This window comes from Protopterus annectens, chromosome 13.part0 (genome assembly GCF_019279795.1).
Source record: "Protopterus annectens isolate FY-2018-M chromosome 13.part0, PAN1.0, whole genome shotgun sequence".
NCBI classification, from domain to species: Eukaryota; Metazoa; Chordata; order Ceratodontiformes; family Protopteridae; genus Protopterus; species Protopterus annectens.
The window spans coordinates 849,105,289-849,119,521 of NC_056747.1; positions in this window are offsets into that span (position 1 = coordinate 849,105,289).

Sequence of the window (14,233 nt, forward strand, 5' to 3'; positions counted from 1 at the left end):
GACTGTCCATGGCACATTGGGACAGCAGGTAACCCTGGTGACCATGCCCATGTCGCTGCTGGGGTTTCCACCTTTTCCATTTTCCGATCTGGGATATTTCCGGGACTCACATCTGCCTTTACAGGCCGACACATAGAAACGGTCACTATATAGCATAGAAATTCACTTGTTTGCCTAAATAATTTGCTTATTATTGTGGCAATTTACTTGCTTATTCTGTTTATTGTGTCATTTAGGTATTTCTGTTACAGAAATAACCAATTCATGCTACCATTACATTACATACGGGATATCATTGTGTCCTACAATCGTAGCACATCAGCCATTTCTAATACGTTTTTTCGGGACACAACTGTCCATGGAGAGACTGCCCCAACCAAAGTGGGACAGGTGGTGACCTTAGTCGCTGCTCCTATGTCGGTGCGGCGCGCTGACATGCGGCTGTACACCTTCTCTGAGTGTAAACACTGACAGTGCATTGCGGAACGAAGGCGGTCTTATCGTATCCTTTGCTCCTTGGATGGGTACACTTATGCCTTCGTGGCTTCTATTTGCTTCTCCGTTAATTTGGACGGGACTATGTTGCATACAATGCGGCGTTTCATTCTGCACGGGACCTGGCTGCTGCCATTACTATTGTGGGCGGACAGTGGCTGTCAGCACATTAGGTTGCTCACCTCATGCCGGCTTAGACACGCATCCAGACGCATCCTACCTGGGCTCGCTCACGTACACTACGCACGTGTCTGTGATTCCGGTGCACTCTCATTAATATGTATATGGCGCTACTGCGCCGGATATTCCATGCACCGCCGGCGCAGGCCTTACGCCGGCCTTGCGCCAAGCTTCATGAATCCCGGGGATTGTATAAAATATAATAGTACAATATCATTGTGTTAAGCCATGAGAAAATTTACCAGAAGAAAATGTTAAAGCTTTAAATGAAAGAAACAAATGGAGTAGTAATAAAGTAGAATGTCAAGATTTTTCATGGAAACTGGGAATAAATAAATTACTAGTAAAAGGAAATATGCTGTATAAAAAGAAAAGTGAGAGAATATGCTTATATTGTGGTGAAGAAACAACAAAACATGTTTTTTTTTCTTTGAAATGCAGTGAATGGGTGAAGAGATTATGGGAAATAGTATGTGAACATAGCTTTTCTGAAGATTTAAAAGAGAATAGCAGTATAAATATGGATATGATTGAATATGGATATTACAAAAACAGAAACAAAGAATATAAAAAAGATGAATGGACAAAAAATTTTTATGTAGTATGGGTATTTAAAATGAGAGAGGAAATGAAATTATGTTCAATGGGAAGTGAATATTATCAATAATATTAAGAAAAATCTGATGGTGGCCATAGAAAAAAAGAGTGGAGTTCTAGTATGAAGAAAAATGCATTATGATGGTAATCATAAGACAGACAGGATGTACTTATATATGAAACTGTATAATTTTATACATGTATATATTTTAAAATATGTAAATTTGTAAATAATATTCTATGTAAATAAGGTTTAAATGAATAAAGGAGTCCTACTCTTTTCAATATGTGCCATGGGATCTTTTGCATCCACCTGAGGTACCACTAGCTCAAGCAGATAGAGCCTTGGTTCAACATCTCACCTAAAGAACATGCGATTCAGAATTGAGGCAACCCCCCTCCCTATTTTACACTGCAGTGTCAGTAATTGAGCTACTTTGTGTGGGAATGGAACCCACAGCCTTCTGCAACAAAGGCGAGTATGCTACCTGTTGCACCCCTGACACACACACTGCAAACATCTGTCACAGGGCCATGGGCACAGTACTCTTCATGCAGTGTTCTCCAGGTTTCAAAGGTAATGGCATTATGCATGTGTTGCATGTTGCTATACTTGTCATATTACATGTGTTGCCTGTTGCTGTACCTGTCATATTATGTATGCGCTGCATGCTGCTATACTTGTCATATTACACATTTGTTACCTGTTGCTATACCTGTCATATTACCCTTGTGTTGCCCGTTGTGGTACTTTCATATTACAACTGCTGACTGTTGCTATACTTCCATATTACACATGAGTTGCCTGTTACTATACTTGTTGTATTAATCATGTATTGAGTATTGTTATACCTGTCATATTACACGTGTTGCCTGTTACTATACTTGTCATATTACTTATGTTGCCTGTTGCTATACCTATCATGTTGAATGGTTTATACACATACCTTTAAAGGTTGCAAATTTAACAGGTATAACAGACATCATATATAACACAACATAAATTATTGATTAGTTTAAGAATTATGTATGCATAAACATTCACGTTCAGTTCTTACAAACTAGAACATTAAATGAATACTTCAGAAAAAAATTAATTTGTTTCTGTACACACAAATGGGTACAGAGAATTATATAGGAACATGCAACTTAGTTTACATAAAATGGATTTGTCTTCAGTATATATATATATATATATATATATATATATATATATATATATATATATATATATATATATATATATATATATATATATATATATATATATATATATATATATATATATATATATATATATATATATATATATATATATATATATATATATATGTATATATATATATATATATATATATATGTATATATTATATATATATATATATGTATATATATATATATATATATATATATATATATATATATATATCTATATATCTATAGGGTCCCTCAAGTTGATTGAATACCAGTTTGATTGCCGAGGAAAAGGGGTGGAGCTTAATGTTGACTAGGCAGATAGCTAAATGAGCAAAATGTCAAGGGACTGTTTGGTCAGGAAATGTGAGTGGGACTGGAGGGGGTGAGACAGAGTTTGGGTGTGTGTATGCTTTAGTAAGGGTTAGGGTTGGGCATAGGGGACAGGATAGGTTTTTGCATGTTTGTGTGTGAGTGTGTATATTTTAGAGTCAGGGTTAGGTAAGGGGATATATGTAGTAATGTTAGTGTGTGTGCTTGTGTTTCTGAGTATGTTTTGTGTGGTGGCAGTGTTATGGGAAGGTTTTTCTTAAGTTAAGGTGTAGGGCAAGGTTTGGGGGAAGGGCAGCATTAGGATTAGAGTTAGCACAATTGCTAAGGTGTGGGGTGGAATCCCAAGCAATTTCATCAGACAATTATCATGTTGTCACTCTACTGTAGTTGACCATTAAGAGGTTTAGTACTATAGAGTACACTAATAGCTTTATGCAGTTCAAGATATTTAGTGCATATATCAACATATCACATAATCTGCAGAGCCAGAGATACACCTCATGTACTAAATGACTATCGTTGTGACTTTTGTTTAAAGATGGGATTTTCCATAGTGACAAAAATATGAGAACTTCTAATGCAATGAAATGAAGAATTAGTAAAATAGTCACCAAATCAACCAAAACAAAGTGACCAGTAACTGACAAAACTACAATCAGGAACTGCATCCTGCTTTAAGGTACAAAAAACATGGTTTAGGTTGCATTTAACTTGGGGAGTATCAAACCGTGTCTACTCTGGTGGAATGGAGTTTCTCACAGCTCATATAGTTCATATCCAAAAATGTTTCAAAAACAAAATCCTCAGCTCTGTAGAGTAGAAGGATAAGGCCTTAAATACAGATGACATGAATATGAATAATTGCACAAGTGATGGAAAAGCTGGGTGAGGGGATACAAGTGAGAAGTTAATACCCCTAGGCCACTCTGGTAGGTGGGTAAGGTGGTCAGTAGTTGGTAAGTACTCCAAGTAGATGTGGAGGCTTCCATGAAGGCCATAGGAAGACATAGGCCTGGCATCTCAAGATAATGATGATGATGATGACTCTTGAGGTTATATGTATAGCAGCACAGAATTCTAAAGGTAAGGGTGTTAGATGACCCAAGGGATTCAGTGCCCACATTAGCCACCAGCATGAAGGGCAAAGGCTAAGACTCTATTAAAATACCACTGTCATCTGCAATTGAAATGACACTGGCCATTGATGGAAAAAGTGCCAGCTGGTTAAGAACAGGCATAGTAAGAGCATCCTCAGACTCATATCTGGGGTTAAACCACAATTACTTGGAAAATGGAATAAGGGTGCCCTACACTCAGTGGGGAGACAAGCTTAGTATGCTTGCCTATGGGTCCCATGTGGGAGAGGGGGTTAATCAGACTAACCTGGCCATGCCAAATGATACATACCTCTGCAGTGTGTAGGCAAACATAGAATGCTGGCAGTACCCTTAACTAAGACACCAAACTTCTACAACATTGCAAAATAAAGAAAAACAAATACCTGCCCAGCTGTAAAGCAATGATACCACTTTATTGACAATAAAAACAAATAAAAGTAGATAAAAAACACATGAACTAAGTGCTTTCATCCCTTATAGGGCTTCTTCAGAGTCGAAGCCCTATAAGGGGTGAAAGGGCTTAGTTCACATGTTTTTTATCTACTTTTATTTGTTTTTATTGTGAACAAAGTGGTATCACTGCTTCATAGCTGAGTAGGCATTTGTTTTTCTTCATTTAGTACCCTTAACTACCCTTATCTCTGTCTGGATGATAGCCCCACATAGAAATGTCTCATGACAGTAGTGGGATTACCTTGTGCAGGAGAAGGAATGGGCTCAAGTACCATTGGGGGAGGCTTGATGGTCATCTGGCATGGAGCAAATAGCATCTGACAAAAAACAAAACAATTATTAATTGTGCTTTGCAAAACTTCTCAAATACAGTATCAAAAAGGGACTTGATTGAAGCAATTAGTTGATAAAGGCAAATTGTTCATTAATAATTTAACAAACTATTTGCAACTAGAGACACTCAGTTAAACTATAGGTAATAACTTCTGGAGCAGACGACTGCCGTTTTTTCAATGTAGTATTCCTGCTCAACAAACAAGGGAAGCATTCCTCATTATCACACTATTTAAATATTTCTGTTTTTTCCTTTTTTTCTTATTTCATTGATTAATCACGTCTATATTACATTATTGAACTTTTAGAAGTTCGAATGTCGTATCGGGGTTGACACCATATGATCGAACGTTTAAACGTTTGAAAATGTAATAAAAAAAAATAAACCAAGGAAAAAACCTACCTGAATGGTTTAAGCAGGGGGGCAAGCCACCCTGCACCCCCACAACCCCGCTCTTTAAATATACCAACTCCGAGATCACACTACAGTGCAGGAAAGGGAAATCTTCCCATTCCGCACTGTACAGAGATCTCCGTTGAAACGTTAAAACTTTTAAAAGTTCGATCATATGGTGTCGACCATATGACGTTCAAACTTTTAATGAGTTCGACAACGTAATACAGACCCAATTAATCATTTCTGCTTTCTTTCCTTCTTTTCCTTCCTTCTCTTTCAGATCTTTTTTTTCCTTTTCCCCAAAATTTCTAAGGCAAAAATGCATATCCCTGAGCTTCACTAAGTTGCCTCCTGAACTCCAAGATGAACTCACAAGAAAGCAGAAAAAGAAGACTGCAGCCCAACAGGCCATGGAAAAGATGGAACAGGTTGTCAAAGTGTTTAGCACTCACCATGAGTGAGCCTGCATATTATTCTATACATCCCTGCAACCCACTGTCTCCATGTGTACTCAGAAGGTAACTTAATTCAAAAGCCACCCTTAAAAACGGCAAATTGTAACAACTTTTAATAGCATGAATCACCACTTTACAAGTATCTATAAAAATTGCTTTAGGACCATATTATCCATGTTATGGAACTAAAATATGCTCCAAATGAATTACATGCTGTCATTTTCTTTTCTTTCCGCCTTTCCTATCCTTTCCTAATCTAATTAGTCAAAAGAAAAAATTTGTCAGTGAAGAAATATATTACATTCTGAACTCTGCAGACTTCACTACAAACTGACATAGATTGCTTTGAGTTTCTAACACCAAACAGCAATGGTGCAAAACAGATACTGGCTATTATACAGTATAATACCAGTCACAAATGCAGCTTCCTGTGTGATGCCAAGTAGAACCTGTTTTGTTCCACACCACAAAATAAATGCTAATGACTATACCATGTTCAGTCTGTAGGAATTCAGATATGTGTTTCAGGAGAGTTTCTCTCTGTGGCATGTACTGCCATCACCACCACATTCTACCTGCAGACATCCAGACATGTGATCCAAAAAAGTTTGGTCTGTGGTGTGTACAACCACCACCACCACAGTCCACCTGTAGGCCACTTGTAGGCATCCAGATATGTGTTCCACTAGAGTACAGTTTGTGGCATGCACAGCAACCACCCCATTACAGTCTACCTGTAGGCATACAGATATGTTTTCCACAAGAGTTCAGTCTATGGCATGTACAACCATTACTAGCACAAGCCACTTGTAGGCATCCAGATATGTGTTGCAGGAGAGATCACTCTGTGGCATGTACAACCACTACCATGACCACAGGCCACTTGTAGGTATCTAGATATGTGGTCCTTAAGACTTCGGTCTGGGCATGTATAGCCACCACCACCACCACAGTCTGCCTGTAGGCATCCAGATATGTGTTCCAGGAGAGTTCAGTCTATGGCTTGCACAACCACCACAAGCATAATCCACCTCTAGGCATTCAGATATGTGTTCCAGGAGAGTTCAGTCTGTGGCATGTACAACCACCACCGCCACCACAGTCCTCCTGTAGGCATCCATATATGCACAGTCCTTATCAGCAGGCACATTTTTGTCAACAAATGTATTTTCATGTATTTTTCAATCTACTTTCCTTTTTTCTTTCCACTTATGTAGCACCTTCTCATTGTGCTTGCCAATACTTTAGCTAAAATTACAATCCTGAGACAAACCAGTTTGAAATTGCACTGATCTCTCTCTGTTCCTGTGCTTCCTTTAATAGTGCAATCACTCATGTATTTCACATGGAATCAGGGGTTATTTCTTCCCCTTTGCACCTGATGCATACCCAAATGCTTTCCTTATTTTGTGTTTCACAAATTCAAAGAATGTGGTTGAATATCCTTCCATCACTTGTCTTTTTTTAATTATTTCATGCCCTTTATTGCTGCCTACTGTCTTTACATGTACATCCCTGATCTACAGCTATTGCATGTGCCATAACAGTACAATCTTCTGGCCAGAGGCCTTCTCCAGCCAGCACTCAATTGACCTGTTTACTCCTGCTTGCATGCCAAGAGCAGGCCCATTCACTCACCAGCCAGGATGAGAGTGCGATCACCCATTTGATCCCTGACTGAGGCAAGAGTTGTATAAACACATTTATTTTCCTTAGGAGGCAAGGTCTCCCTCCCCCCATCAATGTGAGAGGCCTTCTTCCAGTATCTCCCTCCCAAGTGTAAATGATGCCTTATTTAAATGCCAATTTCTAGGGAGTTTCCTATGCACACTTCCATATCCCTATCTCTGCATGTCCTGGGACCACCTACATTGGCATGTGGCACAAGCCACTTCATATAACCTCCCAGTATTCCTTTTGGAATCAGTGATGCAGTGAGACCCATTATCTCCCACCCCTCAGGATGGTCAAACCAACAACAGTTTCTCATTACCACTCTCCCTTGCTTCAGTCTTTCCAGTAGCTGTATAGGTCATTTTAAAGGTTTTATCCCTCTATGGCACAGGGCTGAGGCACTCTAATAATTGTTTTTGTAGCACTATAGAGTGCATGTAAAACCACTTCAGTGGCATAGAGGGATAAAGCCCTGACTATGAGACAGAGAGACCTAGCTTGATTAGCAACTTGGGCGACTGATGGATTGGCAGGGAGAGATGATGCTATCTCAGGAAGTGTGGGTGTACCTATGAACATTTACTGCCTCAATCCCTGGTGGAGGCTGGGGAAGGCACACTGGTAGCGGTGCCTAAAGAGGGCTATATGGTGGATACATGTATGAACGGCTGTAGAGGTGGGCAATATGCCATACATCTCTATTTCACACCTGCTCCTCAGGCATGCTATTAGGTTCATAGGTGTGTACTAGGCTAATGGCTCTGGAGCCTACATAAGCCTAGCCCAAGAAGATTCCCTGGCATCATGCCACCCAAAGTTAGTTGCAGTGCTCCTGTCAAGCAAGACCACTGAAGTGATCCCTGGGGTGAACTTCCTAGTGCCCATCCACTTGTCAAGATTTCTGTTAAAGAGGGCCAGTGAAGTACTCTGCTTGACGTGAATGGGAAGTTTGTTCCAGAGTATGGGAAGTCTCTGGGTTAGAAACATGTCCCTCCAGCATGTTCTGTTTATTGGGGTAGTGAGCATTAGGTCCCTGGAGCATGTGGCATGGAGTGTTTGGGATTTCTTTAGGTGTAGCATATCTAGCAGCTCTGGGTCAGACATGGCTTTGTAGGTCAAGCAGAGATCGCCTCTAAGTAGGCGACAAGAGACAGAGTATAGCTGGAATGTTTTGAGTCTGTCCTTATAGGGCATATGTCTAAGGCCTAAGATCCTCTTAGTGAGGTATTTTTGTGGCCTTTCCAGTTGTTGTAGATGTCTAGTGAGGAACATACCAAATGGGGCATGGTATTCTATAATAGATCTAATGAGGGACAAGTAGAGAGGGATTATGACCTCTTTCTTCCTGGATGAGAAACCTTTTGTAATGAGATGTGCCACATAGGAGGACTTTCTGACTACAGTGACAATGTGGTTATCTAAGAAAGATGTTGCTGTCAACCTGTGTCCCCAGGTCTCTTATCACACATTTGGTGTTTAGTGGACTTCCACCTATGTGGTAGTTAATGGGCACCGAATTTTTCCCAAAGGGAATGACAATGCACTTTCTGGCATTGAGCTTATGGGCATGGTTTTGGCACCAGTCATTGGTGTCAGTGAGGCCTTTTTGTAGAATGTCTACATCAGTTGGAGAATCAATAATGGCTACCAGTTTGCAATCATCTGCGAACTTGGTCAGCCAGAGTCCCTTTGTGTTGGCTTGAACTTCAGAGAAGTAGATGCCAAACAGGAGAGGACCTAGGACTGATCCCTGTAAGACACCACTTGTAACTGGTAAGTAGTCAGATTTGGAGTCAGCTACTTTCACAGTGTGGGTTCTATCAGTGAGCCAGTTGGCAACCCATCTTATGACATGGGGTTTCTGCCTAATTTAGTGAGTCTATCTATGATTCCTGAGTGAGAAATGGTGTCTAAGGCATTGGCAAGATCTAGGTAGGCTGTGTGAACTACCTTGCTCTCATCCACAGCTCTGGTGACAGACTTGAAGAAGTATATCAGGTTGAGCAGGCATGATCTACCTTTCACAAACCCAAACTGTATGGGGTTCAGAGTTTGGAGATTCCCTATGTCCTTATTTATAAAGTCTATGATGATGTGCTCCATAGCCTTACATATCAGACTCGTCACACTAATGGGGCAGTAGTTCCCAGGGTCTGTAGTTGTTTCCCCTTTGTGGAGTGGGATGACCATAGCAGTGCATCATTCGGTAGGAAAAAGCCTGAAATGAGGCTGTGATTGAACAGAGTACTCAGGTGTGGTGCTAGTTCACTTTGTAATTCATGTAGAACACAGCCAGGGATATTATCAGGTCCCATGGAAGCTGTATTCTTGGCTTTGGACAGTACATTTTTTACCTGTGTAGCTGTGATAATAGGGACTTGGGATTCCTCAGGTATTGTGATAGGCCTTTAGGGGGTGAAAGGGGGGCAAAGTTCACAGTGAACCTGTTGGACAATATGTTGGCAATGTCAGTTGGTTCTGTATATGTATTACCATTGTGCTGTAACTCAGAGCAGATCTGAGTATTGCCATGTAGATTCTTTACATAACTATAGAATGCCTTGTGCTTGTCTTTAGAATCTGCAGCAATTTTGTTTTCATAGCTAGCTTTAGAGGATTTGATGATGGATCTCAGTTTTTTGCTGAGGCAAATGAGGGAGCTTTTTCAGTCTTGGGAATTCACCCTTTTCTGCAACAGTTTTTTCCTTCTGTTGTAGAGTTTGTTTATGGTGGGGGACCACCAGATTGGCTTCCTATTTTGGAGGAAAGTGTCTTGGTTCTGTTTGGTATGGCCCATTCCATGCACTTGTGTATGTGCTCATACAGTGCATTGGTGTATGATTCAGCAGTCATGCACCTATTTGCCATTTGCATGGGTATCGCAAAGTTAGCCACCTCTGTTTTTAGAAGCCCAAAATTGGCTTTGGAGAAGTTTTTTACGGTGGTTTCCTTTAGGGGGGTTGAGGGTGGGATGTGGATATTCATGGTGATTAGCTTGTGGTCAGATCTGACCAGGGAGGAGTTGATTACTGGTGTAGAGCAATGGTCACCCATGTTAGTAATGACCAGGTCAAGGATGTTTCTACCCCTGGTGGGGGTTAGAATGAGCTGGTCCAGGGCATTGGAATTAATAAATTCCAGAAAACATTGAGCAAGGGTACATGAGTCATTTTCCCAGTTAATGGAGAAGTAGTTAAAGTCTCCCAGTATAAAGGAGTCGGGTTGTACCCTAATATTTTCCAGTGTGTTTAGGAATGTGGAGTGGGAGTATTGAGACATGGTAGGGGATCTATAGCAGGCTACAACCTGGATTGCAGTTTTACCCAGTGTTAGTTGTACCTGAAGTATCTCTGATGCGTTATGTTGGGCTACTAGTCTGGAGGTGTGCATATCCTTTATGCATATGGAGACACTGCCACCTTTAGTGCTTTGGTTCAGGTTTAGGGGCTGAAAGGTGTGGTATGAATTATAGCCTGGTAGTGCTAGGGTGCTCTTCAGAGCCTTGAACCAGGTCTCAGTCACTGCACAGATGTTGATATCAGCAATGGATGGGGGAAAACAGGTAAGTCATAAAGCAACCCCCCTGATGAATGCACAGATGTGCCAAGCCCCATGATGCCTAGTTCCATGACCAGCCCCAGCAACATTAGATTAAGTTGCGGGGGTACAGAAAAGATGGTAGACCTAGCATGGTCAGATACTGGAGTGCTGAGCCAGTAAAATGAAGGATAATGGAGTGACCAAAAAAAGAAGCCTAGAGAGTACATGCAAGGTTTAGAATCCTAGAGAGTACATGCAAGGTTTTGCAGAGTATTTATTTATTTATTTATTTTTACTTTTCATGCTTTTCCCCAGGTAAGCAATGCTGCAGCTAGTAAAGCTACATCAGGGGAGCGGGGATACAGGGGGTCTTGTCCCTGCAATAAAAAACATTTTGATTAATGTTATTTTTCCTATTGAAGCATTGACCAGTTGTTTTATCCTGCTGAATCTCTAACCTATTTCACCTTAGCAGCACAACAGACCCTGTTTTTCCTATCTGTTTACCAGCTGCACATCAAAGAATAGTGGCTTACATCTAAACTAACGCTGTTTTTTTGTTATGTGTATGCCCCACTTCCCTTACCATCATTCCACTTGAGACCTATCAGTGAACATTCATTTACCACCATCACTACATTTACCCAGCTCATGCTTTCTTTCTTGCTTCAGTTTTCCAGTAGGTAGGAATTCAGCTATTTTGACATTTTTCCCAGGTCTTGCACCACATCTCTTCCATTACTTTTGTGGCATTTTTGGTACCATTTCTACGGTTTCATCTACATTCGTCAAATTTAAATTGGACAAATCAAACTGTTTAAAACTTCAGCTCCACAAAACATCATATAAAATAATTTTTTTGCAGGGACAAGTCCCCTACACCCCTACATATAGGAGTTTCACCTCCCCACCTTGCTTATATATACTAACTCTGTGTTTACACAGCTAAGGTGAAAACAAAAAAGCCCACAAAAAATGAGTCACTGCTGGTGCGCAGATAGAAACCACACCAGCAGTGATTTCTAATAAGAAATGCAATTGTTGAATACATCATGGTAGAAATGAACTCAACAATTTTAAACTTCATCCACTTTACACTAAGGGAAATACAGAATCACTTTTCAGTAGCTTAATTTCTGGTAATCAATGTGGTGTCTATAGTACTGACAGTACACTAAATACAAGCTGACCAATGCACTGTATAGTGGCATTATTGCTTATTTGTGTCAAGAGTTAATAATTTAATAGCACATCTTAGCATTTATTTGGGCTTTGTTTGTGCCTTCTCAGACTTTTCTTGAGAAGTCGTATCTGCAATAGTCATGACCCTTTACTTCTTCTCTGGCTATATATTTCCAGTACAGCAAGATCAAGCTGGAAAACCCTTCCTGCAACTGACAAAAGCCAAGTAAATTATGTTAAACTTTCTAGAACTGAACCTGAGGTTAAAGGTGCAAGTACAACTCATCAGATTTTTTTAGGTCTCTTCTGAGGTTCTTTGTCCTATTTAGCACTATACAGATTATCTTGGCATTAGCTGAAAACATATTTACGTTGTTAGTAACAGTTCTTGTTTTTTCATGGATTTACACCTTATAGAGGGCTGGGCCCAGAAAAGTTAGTAGTGGGTACCCTGTTAAGTGGTCATCCCTCTTAAATAAACATTTCTTTAAGTGGACATCCCTATTAAGCATCCACATCTAGGATAGTATTTCTTGAACTACATTGATCGATGTCGATCATTCAGTGAGGCGTGAAGTCAGTTTAATATTTTTCTCCTCATTCATCCTTTGGGCTGTTTGTCGATCAGTCATCTATGAGGAAGTCTTGAAAGTCTTACTGAAGTCTCAGCGCGCTGCCTGTACTGAAAGGGAGGTAATGGGTCTCACTGCATCACTGATCCCAACCCTTGTTTGTTTCTAGTTGTATCTAGTCATAGAACTGGTATGTATTTCACAATCTCTTCCCAACGAATCCAAGATGGTTGCTATACTGCAAGTTTTCAACACCCAGGCCTATCGCAATTGTCGCCATTATTTTTCTGACCATAGAAATGAGGTTTACTAGCTGATAGTTAGCAGACTCTATCGAATCTCCATCCTTGGGCAGTGGCAAAGAGTCACCTCTGTCCAGTCTACTAGCACCACTGACCTATCCCGTGGCTTCTTTACACAATGACACTAAAGACTTGAGGATTTATGAACTTAACATAGATAGCAATGGCCCAGGAATGTTAAATATGGGACATGTCACACTGGTGGTGGAGGATAGTAAAGCATGAAGTAAGGTTGTGTGGGAATCAACAACACAAAGGCTAGCTGCAACCATAAGGCATATTTAGTCAATTAAAATACTTTCTACTATGGACTGTAGTATTTCTAGATTATCTAGTAAAATACTGAAACTTGTAATTCTGACCCCTGAAATGCCAAATAAAAATGATAGAAAGCACAAGATAACAGTTAATATCAAGCATCACTTTTCTTTTTTAAAGTTGTTTTTTTTTTTTTTTTGCCAGGGACAAGACTGCTCTGGAACCCAATGTGGAGGCAAGCCCTCTCAAACTAATATATACCAACTTTGAGATTGCATACCCCAGAAAAAGGGAATATTTTGAGGAACAGCAATCTCAGACATAGTACATATAGTTTCGCATTTTCAGTGCTTCAATCTCATTATTCTAGGACTCATACAAATAGGTTAACGATAAACTCTAAACCTTGGTCTAAGGTTATATGATTAGTTATAGAGAATATGCACCTAACTGTGATTAAACAAATGACTAAGCTGTGGACAGGCACTGAATTTAGTAAATGCACTGTTTTACTGTGCATGTGCTATATACTGTACTTGGGAGCAGTATATACATTTTCAAGTTTAAGGGCTTTCATTCTAAACACCATACAAAAATAGCAACTAACAACAATAAATAATAAAGAATAAAAAAACAAGAAATGTGAATGCAATATTCAGCTATTATCAAGTAATCTCAACTTTTTTTGTTGGCAGAAACACACAAACAGGCCTCTCACAGAAACATGTATTTAGTGCTTATGTACATTGATTTTGTCTCGCTAGGATAATAAGAAAAATAGTAATATTGATGTTGAGATGTACATTTTAATGTGGAACATCATCAAATCATCCTAGGTTGGGAGTTTCTTTTGGGATACCAGAATTATGAAGAAGAAGAAGAAAAAAAAAAAAGATCAACCATTAAAGACCAGTTGCAGAAAATGGGAACTCTTATATTAGAGATTAGGGCTTTTCTTAGAAAAAAATATTAGATATCTGAATTGAGAGATTGAGAAGCCAGACTGAATTTTTTTGTTACTATGGATATAACTGCACATTAATCTGCTATTCCACTCAAAGCAGGTTTAGATTCATTATTTTAGTAACACAAACTAGTGTGCCAAGTTGTCAGACTGAATGTTATTATCAGTTGATGGATTGGATTTTGA